The sequence below is a fragment of the Cavia porcellus genome, unplaced genomic scaffold, assembly GCF_034190915.1.
Source record: "Cavia porcellus strain 051 isolate PalLab524CR breed Dunkin Hartley unplaced genomic scaffold, mCavPor4.1 scaffold_6, whole genome shotgun sequence".
NCBI classification, from domain to species: Eukaryota; Metazoa; Chordata; class Mammalia; order Rodentia; family Caviidae; genus Cavia; species Cavia porcellus.
This window is the reverse complement of record NW_026947489.1, coordinates 61,294,792-61,309,416: the sequence shown is the minus strand read 5'-3', so window position 1 is coordinate 61,309,416 and position 14,625 is coordinate 61,294,792. Positions and strand designations below refer to the sequence as shown.

The following is a 14,625-nucleotide window of genomic DNA, read 5'->3' as shown; positions in this document are numbered from 1 at the left end:
TCATGGAAAAGAGACTAAAAAGACACTAGTCAGGCATAATGGCAGATACTGTGGTCCAGGTCCTAGGGAGGCTACTGAGACCACAAAACTAGACTAGTCTGGGCACAAAATAGCACAAAAAGTGAGATTGAAGGAGCTAGAGGTGTAGTTCATTTGTAAATGAATTGTCCAGCACACATGAGGCCCTGGGTTCAACTCCAAGCACCACATGCATGCACAGAGATGATAGGGACAGATTTTTTTTTCCTGCTGGCAAAAAAGCCTACCAGGACTGCACAACAAATTCACACTGCAGAAGCCCTTAAAAGATTTTAAAATTACAAGAACAAATTTAGAAAATCATTTACAGGCCACACTTTCTATTCTCAAAATGAAAAATGTCAAGTCTCATGGGAAAGAAGACACTGATGAACAGAAAAGATTCTGATCTTGAATCTTAACTGCCTATTTTATTAAGGAGGAAAAGAAAGAAAGAAAAGAGCGAAAGCAGGCAGGGCAGGGCGGGAAGAGAAGGGAAAACATCAGTAAAACAATCTCCTTAGAACCTAGGATCCCTACTCTATAGACCAGAGAGACAGAATCCAGAGAGCAGGCAAAGGCAGAGAAAAGTACCTCAGTCAAGGCAGCAAGCCAAAAACCAGAAGATAAAATGAGTTAACTCTTCCCTTGCCACCCTGAGTAGAACCATGGGTCAGAGTCTGTCCTATGCTCTGTGACAGACCTGTGTGGACCAGACCCCTGACCTCCACCCACTGTGTCCATTGACCTCACCAGTAAAATCTCCACACAATGCCAAAGTCCCACTCAGAGGCAACGAGGCTCCCAGCTGAAACTTTTTTTCACAGGTTCAAGAATCACCTACAGCTGCGCGTGGTGGCGCACGCCTATAATCCTAGCACTTGGGAGGCTGAGATCACTAGGCCTTCAAGGCCAGCCTGGGTTACAAAATGAGTTCAAGGGTAACCTGAACTGCACAGTGAAACCCCATCTCAAAAAAGATCAAAAGATCCTTTTTACTTCCCATGAACTACTTCCATTGCAGTTTCCCACTCAACAGGCCACCCTTGTGGCCTTTACTAATTTTGACCAAATTGTATGAAGATCATTTCAGGCTAACTCTTCCAATATTCACTTTTTTTTTTCTGTACCGGGGAATCGAACTCACGACCAATATTCACTCTTAACAAGCAGATGCCCCACCAGTGATGAAAAACTCCAGTAAACTGACAGTGCTCCTTGGAGGTGTCACTGCACAGCCCGTACTTCTTAGTGATACCACTGCTTGTAGCTCAAATGCTGAGACTTAAAAAAAAAGAAAAAAGGATCAAGCAGGCCACAACGAACTGCAAGGGTAAACTCCCAAACCAGGAAAACCCCGCAGAAAAGGAAAACAAAACAGCAAAGAAGTCAGGCATGGCACACACTATAATCCCAGCACTTGGGAGGCAAGGCAGGAGGACTGCCTCAAACTGGAGGCCAACCTAGGGTACACATCATGAGTTCAAGGTCAGCCTGGACTAGGAGGCAAGAATCTATCTTTTTAAAAAAAAAAAAAAAAAAGGAGGGGCGCTGGGGATTTAGCTCAGTGGCATAAGCGCCTGCCTTGCAAGCAGGCAGTCATGAGTTCGATCCCCGGTACCGATAAAAAGGAAAAAGACAAAAAAAAAAAAAAAAAAAAGAGGGACAGATAGAGACAGAAAAAGAAAAGGAGGAAGAGGTAGCGAGCCAAACTCTATCATGGAAAGCTTTAGTTTATTCAAGAAGAAATTGTGCTCCTGAAAGGAGTTTCAGTCCTTACAGTTTAACTGCCTACAAATTGTTTACAATCTCCTACTTCCAAGCTCTCAAGTCCAGTCCTGCTCTTTCAAGTTCTTTCTCCAGCTCTTCAAATATAAAAAGGACGCATATGCACCGAGACCACGTCTACACTCATCACTCAGGGAGAAAGGCTGCCTATGAAAGTCCCTCCTTCTCTACAGCTGCTTGTACTTTAAACAGCAAAGCATTTCCTCACCTGTCCAAGTAGTCTTCCTGACACCCAAAGTCAAATTAGCTACCACAGGGGCTGGGGATTTAGCTCACTGGCATAAGCACCTGCCTTGCAAGCAGGCGGTCATGAATTCGATCCCCAGTACCAATAAAAAAATTAGCTACCACATCTTCTGCAGTGCTCCATGAGTAAGCTAAACTACTATTAATTGTGTTTATAAATTTGCCATCCACCAGGCAAGCATTCCCACAACAGTGAAGTACATTCCAGCCAGACCTAAGTTATTCTTGCTAAAATCTGACATTTTCTTTTTTGCTAGAAGGGGGGAAAAAAACTCACAAATTTCTCGAGGAAATTGCCTTCATTAACGTCTACTCCTGTGTGTTGCCAAACAGGTACTAGAAAGGCACCCCAAACTAAACATGGTGATGCACGCCTATGATCCCAACACTCAGAGATTGAGACAGAAACAGCTCCCAAATCTGTCTTTAAAAAATCTTACAGGATGGGCTGGGGATTTAGCTCAGCGGCATAAGCCTTGCAAGCACACAGTCATGAGTTCGATCCCTGGTACTGATTAAAAAAAAAAAAAATCTTACAGAAGAAACCACTGTGCTCAACCCCGGTACCATAAAAGATAGGAGAGAAAAACGGGAGAGAACACTCCAGGATGTAAGGGCAGTTTGGTTGTGACATATGTCCCCTTGGTAGTCTCCAAGGTGGACTTTGCTGATCTGACTAGCTAGGCAGCGTCCCCTTTCCTCCCTCCAGATTTCCATGTCAGACCTCCTGAAGCTGTACTCTCCCAGGGTAGAAGAGGAAGACCATCCCCAAGAGAGAAGGACAAAAGTATAGAAGAGCAGTATTCCCTGCTAGAACCTCCAAAAAAGCTCTCAAGAAAGGCACTCTAAACATCGGACATGGCAGCACACACCTGTAATCTCAGCACTCAGGAGGCTGAGGCAGGAGGATCTCTGCTGAGTTTGGGGCCTGCTTGGGTTACATAGTGAGTTCAAAGCAGGCCAGCTTGAACTGCATAGCAAGAAGCTGTCTCAGAAGACAGACACAGAGAGGAGGTAGGGAGGAACTCCTAAAGAACTAAGTACTGCTGTGTAGGTGTAGCTCAAGAGCACAGCACAGAGTTCAACCTCCAGCATAGTAAAAAAAATTTAAAAGATTAACAGGGCAGGAGATTAGCTCAGGGCATAAGAGCCTGTCTGGCAAGCACAAGGTCATGAGTTCAACCCCAGCACTAAAATAAGAAACAAACAAAATGAAATGAAATAGAAACCAAAGAGGTCTCCAAACCAACCACCTGCCCTCAAAGCCCATAGCAGAATATTCCTTTTATAATTTCTCTCGTCAGTGTACCCACCTTGTATTTCTCCTTGTATCAAATATGTACTTGACATCAATTAATGTACAAGAAATGATGTGCATTTTTATCGTCAGGATGCTCAATAAAGTAATAAAATAAAACATAACAAAGACAATGTAAATATATAAACATACAAATAAATTGTAACAAATAATAGCTATAACAAGGACACATTATGGAGATATTAATAAACAAGCCACTCTCTGCTCCCCATCCCCTCCACTAGTGGTGGGGACCAAACTCAAGGACACACTATCCCTGAGTTACCTCCTCAAACACTTTGCACTAAATTGTTCAGGTTGGCCTTGAACTTCCAATTCTCACACCTTAGTTTCCAGGTATCCAAGCATGCACAGACCCACGATATGATTGAGTCTAAATTAATCACAATAATTTTAACACCAATATGAGTCAGCTTTCTAAACAAGATATTTGTACCAGTCATGTGGCTCACACTTGTAATCCTAGCACTTGTGAGGCTGAGGCAGGAGGATCACTTAGGCCAGCTGGGGCCACAAAGTGAGTTCAAGGCCAGCCTGAAGGGCATAGGGAGACACTGACTCAAAAAGAAATAAAAAAGCTTTTTGTACAACACATGTGGGCCCCTTTAAGTTACAAAAATGTCAATGTTATAATTTTTTAAAAGAAAACTTCTAAAAACCATCGTCCACCCAGTGTTTTTGATGAAACTTAAGACAATATATGTGCCCAACAGGATCACACCAATACATCAATCATTCTTACTGCTATTTACAGATCATCAGATCAACTAAGGACCACAAGATAGGAACTGTGGGGTTTTTTCATTTTGTTTTGTTTTTTGAGACAGGGTCTCACTATGCAGTTCAGGCTGGCCTTGAATTCACTTTGTAGCCCAAGTTGGTCTCAAAATCACAATGATCCTCCTGCCTCAGCCTCCCTAGTGCTGGGATTATAGGTGTGCCCCACCATTTGTTTTGTTTTGGTTTTTTTTCTCCTCTTTGTAGTAGAAATCAACCATTAAGTACTAAGGTGTCACTACGTGGGAAGTGACTTTCTTCCCATTTATGAAGCCTTTTCAAACCATCTCTCTCTGATATCTAAAGTCACCAACTGGAGCCATAAGAAGTCTGCAGAGAGGGGGCTGGGGATTTAGCTCAGCAGCATAAGCACTTGCCTTGCAAGCAAGCAGTCCTGAGTTCGATCCCCGGTACCGATAAAAAGGAAAAAGACAAAAAAAAAAAGTCTGCAGAGATCGCCACCAAAAATAGGCTGTTTTGTTCCTTCCAATATAGGAGACTCAATACTGAAAGTGAAACTAAGCTGCAGACTTTTCCAGAAAGTCTATCATTATCCACCCATTAAAAAACCACTTACTCCACAGTATTTTAAGTAATATGATTCAAAAAGTCATGTTCTTAAAGACATTCCACTACCTTTATCTTAAAAACAGAAAATTCAAATACTTTGCTTTAGCTCAGTAGCATAAGCGTCTGCCTCGCAAGCACAAGGTCATGAGTTTGATCCCTAGTACCAAAGAAAACTTTTCTTGGAGCTGGGCATATAGCTCAGTGTTACAGCACTTGCCTAGAATATATGAGGTTCCATGAGTGAGCACCCTTGGGGGTTCAAACCTTATCACTACCCGTCTCCCACAAAAAAAAAAGTTTCTTCTACTAGCCTGGACTATGGGTAATGGGGCAAGGGGTTTACCAAAGGTTGAACCCAAGGCCTTTGAACTGAGCTAACCCCAGCCCTTTTATTTTAGGACGGTCTGGCTGAATTTCCCAAGTGAGACTCAAACTCCTAGTTCTCCTACACCAGTCTCCCAAGTGTAGGGACTACACATCATGTACCACTACATCCACTTTAAATATTTTTGGTACTAAGCAAGTAGTTCATCTCATGTGGCACCATGACAATTCAGTACAGTACTATTTACTTAAATGAAAGTAAACAAGAAGTTTAAAATGAAAAATGAAGGACGAGAGGGGGTTAGCTTAGCGGCACAAGCACCTGCCTGACAAGTGCAAGGTCATGAGGTCAGGAGTTTGATCCCCATACAAAAATAAAAAAAATAAAATGAAATGAAAAAGGATAATGCCATGGACTTAGCTCAGCAGCATAAGCGCCTGCCTTGCAAGCTCGGGCAATCATGAGTTCAATTTACGGTACAAAAGAAAAATTACAAAACTGGAAGTTTCTGCATTTCATAATCTCATGAATTCCATATTGTTAGGTAGACAAAAGAAAAAAGGAAAAATTAAAACTAAGCCAACATGGAAGCAAACTTTGATTCCATACTGCACAGGTCTACTAGCACTTTGTATTTTACCTATTATATCACAAGATACTAAAACTCAGGAAGTCATCCCTTCTATTACTTAAAGTCAGACATCGTACTTTAAAGTGGCAGTCATTCTTTATCTGTTACTTACTGGCCTGACTCCCTTTTGTGGGAGCAAAATAATCCACAAAACAAGAACTCAGTCTCTAGTACTAATGAACTAATATCCTACATATTTTTCCCAACTTTCTTAACTTCTGACTCTATTAAGGAAAATAATCAAGATACTGACAAATCAGGAAAGCTGATTCACTCGCTCAGTATTTTCTGAGCATCTCAGACATTTCTACTGGCACATGTGAAAAATCTCAAATGCAAAGCCCTCCACAGAAGTTCTTAAAGTGATAGAAAGGATTGAGGAAACATACCAGCTAAAGTGTGTGTGTGTGTGTGTGTGTGTGTGTGTGTGTTCAACATCAAGTACAAAAGCAACATTGACATGCCTTTGGTAGGAAAAGAATGAATTTTACTGAGCACAAAAACTATATGCTGTGTGAAGACATCACCCTTCCAAAAACAACTGATTCCAGCATGGTGGTGCACATCTAGAATCCCAGTGCTAAATAGATACAAGTTGGAGACCAGCCTGGGCTACAAAGAGAAAGCCTGTCTCAAAGACCCAATAAAACGCTCTTTTTTGCAACTGCACTCAAGATTCCTAAAATGCCTGGAGTACTTTAATTTACAAACAGTACAACAGCCAGAAGCAGTGACCATTTCATTTAGAATGGCCAAAAAAAATCTTGATAAAGTTTGGGTTAACAATTTTCATAGAAGTACCAAGTCAAATAATGTGTAACTTGTGAAATAACTATGAGGAAATATAAACTGAAACCTCCTCTTTAATATGTACTGAAACCCTTATAAGTTTGAATACCTTTACTGTTTCCCAGAACTCAAATTTTCTGGTGTTAGAAAACTTTTTGAGTTGGGTGTTGTGGCACAGACAGACCTGTAACCCCAGCACTTTGGGGCACTGACACAGTAGGATTTTAAGTTAGAGCTCACACTGGACACCAAGACTTTCTCAAAATAAAAACTGGCTGGCAAAGACCCTGGGTTCAGTCACCAGTACAGAAGTAAATAAGGACTGGGGTCTAGCTCTCAGCAGCAGCACAGCACCTGCCTGGCAAGGCTCTGTGTTCAATTCCCAGTACAAAAAAAAAAAAAAAGCAAAACTGCACTGTACCAAAATAAACAAACGTTTTGCTGGCCCACATATCTAGTAAACTCTTTTTCTCCGGACATGATTTATCTTTCCATTCCTTACAGTCCTCTTTCCATCAACGTTGCTTCTCTTCTCATTTACCTTTTTCTTAAGGTCAAGCTCTCAAATTCCACCCCTCAGAAAAGAACTACAGCATTTATGCAATCTTGCCACTCTGATGCCATCCTACTCACTAATCTACCATTGCAAGCTCTTCACCACTAGATGGTGTTCTGAGTGAAATTAAACAAGGCCATCCTTCCCAATGAATTAGGAAAGCAGTTTAAAAAGAAAAGAATGCTGTTATCACATCAAGCAGGAAAGCTTATTTTTTCACTTGCTCTCCATCAACAGGCATCTGAAATGATCACAAAGTGTCTGAACAATAAGCCAGTGCAAAAAGCAGCCTAGCAGACCAACAGTAAGGTGGAGTTCATGTGCCCTGTCAAGCCGGCTACCCTCCAGCAGCAGTGGGTAACAAGTACTCCAAAACTCTCTTTAAACATGGAACTGAGTGGTAACACAGGTTTGTAATCTCAGCACTTGGGAGGCTGAGGCAGAGGATCACTGCGAGTTTGAAGCCACTCTCACCTATATAGCCAGTTCAAGGCCAGCCAAGTATACATGGCCAAAACTGTCTCAGGAAAAAAACAAATACAATACAGCCAGGTGTGATTGTGCACGCCTGTAATCCCAGCAATTGGGAAGCTAAACCAGGAGGATCACTGCAAGTTCGAGGCCAGCCTGAACTACACAGTCCAGTCCCCTAAAAAAAAGGGGGGGGGGAGTGAAAAGATGCAAAAGGACCGTGGTGCCCTAAACGTAGTTTTTGAGTGCGCTAGGTTAAAAACTGTCAACGAAGTTTGACAGTTTTTCCAAAGCATTTGCTTGGAACAGTCCAAGAGTCAAGAAAAAGGTTCTACCACTTTAAATAATGGGACTCCTTAAACAGGAAAGCTTCTGTGTGTCACTGTGTTGCAGGTATCCGAGTATACAGTGATCTCACATTTATAATTTAGTCTTCCCAAGCATGAAACAAAACTCCCCACCCAGAGCTCCAGTTGTCTTCCTGCAGCCAGAAATACCTCCCATAGCTATATCTGTGATCCAGAGAAAATAAACTTTGAAACACTGCTGTCTTAGGGTTCAAGATGTAACTATGTGGTAAATAGCTTGCCTAACATGTTTGAGGCCTTGGGTTCAATTCCCAGTACCAAAAAAAAGTGTTTAATAAAGTACAGAACTCGTGTAAGATTCTTGTAAGCTCTCAGCGCCCCAAAAAATCAACTTAAAAAAACGAACTTCTGAAAACTCTTGTTCCACTTCCTGCCAAGTCATCCACATGGACAAACTACTTATTACACAGGCAACAAAGCCCTAAATTTTATATTCTGCATAATCCAAAAAATTTTACAACAGGACATACAAGTATAAACCCGAAATTCACGGGCAGGCTCAAGGGTGCTTGGAGCAAACAGAAGTGAATAGAACTAGGGGAAACTGGGCCGGGGATTTAGCTCAGCGGCATAAGCGCCTGCCTACCAAGCACTAGGTCATGAGTTCGATCCCTGCACCAACCCCCCCCCAAAAAAAAAAAAAAACTAGGGGAAACGGACACCATTCCTTTCTGACAATCTGGCGTGTAAGGTAATGAGAAAAATTGATTTCAACCTCAAAACAAGTGGCGATCAAGTTGAAAGTGTTAGCTAAGTTCCTCTTCCTTTTTAAACTTTTCAAACTTTTCAACCAAATTTATCAGTTGCTTAAAAAAATACAGCCACCAGGCTATGGTCGCAGCTCGGTGGGAGAGCACTGATACAGTGTCTGAGTCCTGACTTCAATCCGTAAACACTGGAGGAAGAAAAAAAAAAAATCAAAAACAAAGCAGCCGTAAAATCCTATTGCCAGACCACGAGCAAAAGACTCCGCTGCCCTCTTCCCCGACCTGAAGCCCGCCTTGGAAAGTGGCCCATCCTTTTCCCTGCCCTTCCCCTCCTACGCGCTGACCAAGCAGCCCATCCCCTCCAACGAAAACCGCCATCTCCTAAACCTTTCGACAGAGCCAGGTTTGCACTTCACAATCCCCTTGTTCACACCGTCTTCCTTCCTTAAGTAGATAAACGCTCACGTAAACTTCGGTTACATAAACTTCAGTTATATAAACTACGGCGAGGCCAAGTTTTTAGGACTTGTAAGAACGCCGAAGGCCGACAGCTCCCAAACTTCCGAGAATCACCGAGAGTTCCAGAAACGGCCGGCACCCCGCCCCGCGCGCACCCGCGGACTCCGGACTAAGATCCGCGCGCCGCGCCCACCGCCCCGAACTCCGGCCGCGAACTCCGACCCGGAGCAAAACCACAACCAGAAACAGACCAGACCCTAGCCGACCTCCTGCCCGGGCCCTACCAAAAGCCCCAGTCCACACAGCCACACGTACAACGCGCCCTTCTCCACAGCCTTCCCGGCCCGGCAACGACCCGGTCACCCCACACGCTGCCGCCAGGGCGGCGAGTCAAGTCCGCCGCACGGTCGCGCGGGCCCCCCGCCCGACCTCGGCCCGCGGCGGCCCATCTCTCACCCAGGACGCGGACGACCGGCGGCGAAAAGAAGGGAGGTGTGCGGCCGGTCCCCTCGCAGCTCTGGGACAGTACGCGGGTGGTGTCGGCGGAGGCTCCTCGCGCTTTCCTTTCTCTCCTTTCTCGAACAACAAACAGGAAGTGCGTCATGCGGCGGCGGCGCAGCGACGTCAACTTCCGCCCTGCCCTGACGCCGCGCACGCGCACAGTCCACCGCCCGCGGCGTGGGCCGGACTAGTTCTCGCCCCGCCCCGGCCTTCGCGAAGGTTCTGGACCGCTGAAGAGGTGGTGCTTTTCTTCGCGGAGGGCCGGCTCTGTGGTGGTCCGCGAGGCTCCACGCTCCCAGAATACGTTCCTTCGCAGCGATTCCGCCGTATTCGGGGCAGGCGAGGACCCCGCTGCCCCTGCCGCCTGGGTTTCTGCGTTCCCACCCCACCGACCTCTCTCCGCCGCTCATCCCTACCATCGCGCATTAGGCACCTCATAACCGTGGCTGCCTGGGCCTAGGCAGCGCCCAGCCGCGCCCGTGCTCCCGTCGCTTCTCGGGGAAGCCTTGGGGAGCCGAGTGCAGCTGGGCTGTCCTCAAACTCCAGGCAGAAAGGGTCACCATATCGACCAGGGAAAACTAAAGCTCATGTGTGGGAGGGAAAGCCAGCGACTGTCACTGACGGACACCTGAGGACCTGAGCCTGCCCCGCCCCCTAAACTGCCATTTTGGGGGCTTCACTTTTACCCACCCCCTAAATGCCATTCTGAGCACCAGGCCTCTGTGGTTCCCTGAATTCCCACATGGCCGAATCTCTCATCCTGAGGGTGCAAGATTCCTCTAGGAAACTCGACAGCCCTTTGTAGCACACCTTGATTACAGACGGTACGACGAAGATTGCGGGCAGCAAGAGGGGCTTTGGGTTCAAGACAGTCAGAAAGCCAAGCTTGGTCAGATAAGCAGGACACTGAGGCCAAGAGTTAAAAGAAACAGGTGGATTATTAAATCTTAAGGGCGTGGTGGCTCACTCGGGAGGCCGAAGTGGGAGGATCCTTGCAAGTTCGAGATCAGTCTGGGATACAAAGTGAGCTCAAGGCCAGCCTGAACTGCATAGCGAGACCCCATCTCAAAAAAGACAAAAAAAAAAAAAAAAAAAAAACTAAGGACTTAGGACAACTCCAATCTATCTGGAAGATGCCTGTTCCTCTCCCCCCCCTACCCCCCCCCCGCGGTACTGGGGATCAAACTGCTAATTGCCAAGCAGGCGCTTATGCCACTGAGCTAAATCCTCAGCCTTGCTTTTTCCTTTTCACTTTGTTCTTTTAATAAACCCCTTGGATAGAAGTCAAGAGGCACCTGCAGACATACACTTGTTGTGTGCCTCGACTCCACATAGACCCATTTCTAGTTTAAATAAGCTTGTTTTTATAAAATACTGACTTTACAGTGTGGTCTGAGCTCTGTTGCGAGGAGGAGGCATTATGCTAGGTCACGTCTTTAATCCCAGTACTCCCAAGACCAAGGCAAAAAGATCCCTGTGAGTTTAAGACCTGGTGAGCAGCTGTGAGCATAGCAGGATGTGGCAGCCCAGGACGGGAGCCACCAGTGATTACTGTGAACCGTGCCATGCTGGGACCTGGAGCATCCAGGCATTTACTGGAACCTGCACCATGCTGGGTTTTTTGTTGTTGTTGTTGTTTTTTGTTTTGTTTTGTTTTGTTTTTTTGTTTTTTTTTTTTGTCTTTTGGAGACCGGGTCTTACTGTGTAGCACAGGCTGGTCTCGAACTCCCAAAGATCCTCCTGCCTCAGCCTCCCAAGTGCTGGGATTATTGGCGTGAGCCATCACGCCCTGCTCGGATCAGTTTTATACTATGTTGTTTTATATAAACTTTCTGTATGCAAAGACATGGATAACCATTTGGAAGAAAACAGATAATATGATAGACAGTGAAGATCTCAGGTCATCTAGCTTTGAAATTTATATCGCTTGGGGCTGGGGATTTAGCTCAGCAGCATAAGCACCAGCCTTGCAAGCAGGCAGTTGTGAGTTTGATCCCTGGTACCGATAAAAAAAAAAAAAAGACAAAATTTTTAAAAAAAGAAATTTATATCTCTTACATTGCTTTCATATGTCCTATTTTGTTCTGTTGTGTTTAATTTTACCCCTTTAAAATAAAAAGACCAGCCTGGGCTACTTAGTGAGAGAGTGAGAGTGTGTCTCAAAAAACTTAACAATAAAAGCAACTAGGGAAAGATTACCCCTGGCAACCACTTTTGGGTCCCCTCCCAACTATTGGGAGCTTTTTCTGGCTTTTTAATAAACATTCTTCCTTGACCGAGGACTTAGCTCAGCGACACAAGCTTTTGCCTGGCAAGTGTGAGCTGGTGAGTTTGATCCTCAGTACCACAATAAAAATAAAAATAAACACTCCTCCTTTGTCCTTGATTTCACTCTGATTTGGTAAGGCACAGAGCCAGATTATACCATTAGATATTGATCGAAATAAGCTCCTGTTTATACTCCGTGTCAATGGATAAAATGCTTCTTACTGCTCTCACTACTGGCTCCCTGCATGCATCTCAGTGTCCTCTTGCCTTTCACATGCGCCCTACACGTGCAGTAAGTGTTAGGTATCTTTCATCTTGCTTATCTACATGCTGTCAGTTTATTTCATGGACACATTAAATAAAAAATATAGGAGACATTGTTTTGGACTAAGCTCATGTTCTGGGCCCCAACACACCAGACTAAAAGTCAAAATGAAGGCACTCTTACAAAAACACCAAATTGAAACTAAATCATTCCCTGACCTGGGAAGTTAGGATTCCACTAGCAGGCTACTTTGAATTGGCATGATAATGAAGTTCCTTCTGTTTTACTCTTCACACAAATAAAGGAAACTAAACCAACATAATCAGATCCAGGGATTTAGTTCAGTGGCTCAAGGGCTTGCCTGGTAAGTGCAAGGTCCTGAGTTTGACACCCCCCCCCTCCCCCCGCAAAAAAATAACATAGTCTCAGCACTCTGGAGGCTGGGGCAGGAGTGTCAGGATTCCAAAACAGTTTAAAAACAAAACAAAACTGAGGGGCTGGGGGTTTAGCTCAGCGGCATAAGCACCTGCCTTGCAAGCAGGCGGTCGTGAGTTCGATCCCCGGTACCGATAAAAATGAAAAAGACAAAAAATAAATAAATAAATAAAAATAAAAAAAAAAAACAAAACAAAACTGATGTTGATCAGTCTGATTTTTGTTTCTGCTTTCTTTGGTCCCCCTCCCTCTCTGAAACTAACTTCTCAATTCACCAGCACACTTACTCTATTTTATAAACTGAGGTGCTGCCAAATTCCACAGGGTCAAATAAAGCTCACTGATATTTATAAGTCGCCATCATCATCATCATCATCGTGTCCTTTCACAGATCCAGTCACAGAACCCACAAAGAGCTGAGGAACAGTTTTCTGGCTCCCACAGCTCCCACATAACCAACAGAGGCACTTAGTTAGCAGTTCCAGTTTTTCTATTTCAAGACTGGAGGCCAAGATGGAGCAAGGGTCAGACAGATATGGAGCACTTGCTTCCCAGCAGGCAAAGATCTCCGGTGCTGTTCAGCCCAGGGCAAGGAATCCTTTAGTTTTGTGCTTCTTAAACACTCGTTGTTCCATATAGTGCATATGAATAGTTTTTAGCAGTAATCAGTTAACAGAGAAAAATTTTGATCCAACTCAATAATTTTTCATTGTTGTTGGATAAATGATGAAAGGAAAGAAATAACAATATTTGGATTTAATACGGACATCTCATAATAAAACCTAAAATAGCCTCAGCAAAGACTGAGATGGCGTTCAGATACACGTACACTGGCTTGGCAGTCACACTGTCTGCCAGCAGTGATCATGTGACAGTTCCCTGGGAAATGAGTCCCTACAGCATTGCATGCTAACCTTGAAGTGTAGAGACATTAATTTTAAATAGTAAGTGGCAGACTTACCACAAATAGCTCCTCCTCCTCCATCCAAAACAATTTCATATATAAAACCATACTTAAATCTGAGCATGCTAACATGAACCTATAATCCCAGTAGAATAGTGTCTGAGGCAGGAGGATTGCTCCAAATTCACGGGCAGCCTGGGCTACATAGTTCAACGACAGCTGGGCATGGTGGCACATGCCTGTAATCCCAGCACTCATGAGGTTGAGACAGGAGGATTGTTGCAAGTTCGAGACCAACCTGGGTTACAAAATGGGCTCAAGTCCAGCCTGAATTGCATAGCAAGATCCTGTCTCAAAAAGACCAAAAAAAAGTTCAAGCCAGCCTGAACTACATAGCAAGGCTTGGTCTTTAAAAATGTAGGGCTGGGGATTTAGCTCAGTGGCATAAGCACCTGCCTGGCAAGCGTGAGGTCATGAGTTGGATCCGCAGTACCCAAAAAATAAAAGAGGTAAAGCTGGGTATGATGGCAGCCACCTGTAATCCTAGTGCTCAGGAGGCTGAGGCAAAAGGATTGCTAGCTCAAATGAAGCTTGGACTTAAACAAACAAAAACTAGTAATCATCTGTCAACGTGGTGAACTGTATCATTAGACAAACCAAATCCTACAAAAACAAATCCAAACTGAGTACTGGCACATGTCTATAATCCAAAGATCCTGGGAGAGAGACTGAGATGTGAGGGTTTCAAATTTGAGCCTAGCGTAAGCAATTTAGTGACTTAATGAGTTTCTATCTCAAAAAATTTAAATGGGGCTGAAGATGCAGCAATATGAAGAGCCTGGTTCTACCCTCAATACCAACAACAGAAAAATTCAAGTGCAAGCGAGGGATAGTGGGTACACACTGTGATCCCAGCTCTCAGGAAACTGAGACAGGAGGATCACAAGTTCAAGCCCAGTCTTAGCATTTTAGTGAAACCCTATTGTTATCAATTAGCTTCCCTCTAAAAGTGGTTCACCAACTAAACACAGTGGGGTTCTGGGTTGCTCTTTCTCGAGTTAGACCTTAGGTTCTTCTCATCTTGAACAAGGAATTGAACTAAATGAGCACAAAGGAAATAGCAAAGTTTACTTAAGAAAGTAAATATGGGGGCTGGGGATTTAGTTCAGTGGCATAAGCGCCTGCCTTGCAAGCAGGTCGTGAGTTCGATCCCTGGTACTGATAAAAAA

At 44.3% G+C, this 14,625-nt stretch overlaps 1 protein-coding gene across 5 annotated transcripts in view; it reads right to left on the bottom strand.

The window, feature by feature from the left end:
- Dnajb6 (DnaJ heat shock protein family (Hsp40) member B6) overlaps positions 1–9,688 on the bottom strand; it is a 53,115-nt gene extending 43,427 nt beyond the window's left edge. For 4 of the 5 annotated variants that reach the window (XR_010048143.1, XM_005003498.3, XM_013152152.3 and 1 more), the window contains exon 1: positions 9,480–9,688. The gene's annotated coding sequence lies outside the window, so the exon portion shown is untranslated. The remainder of the gene's footprint in view (positions 1–9,479) is intronic. The other variant, XM_023564981.2, reaches the window with a different exon arrangement.
- Positions 9,689–14,625: the final 4,937 nt, after the last annotated feature.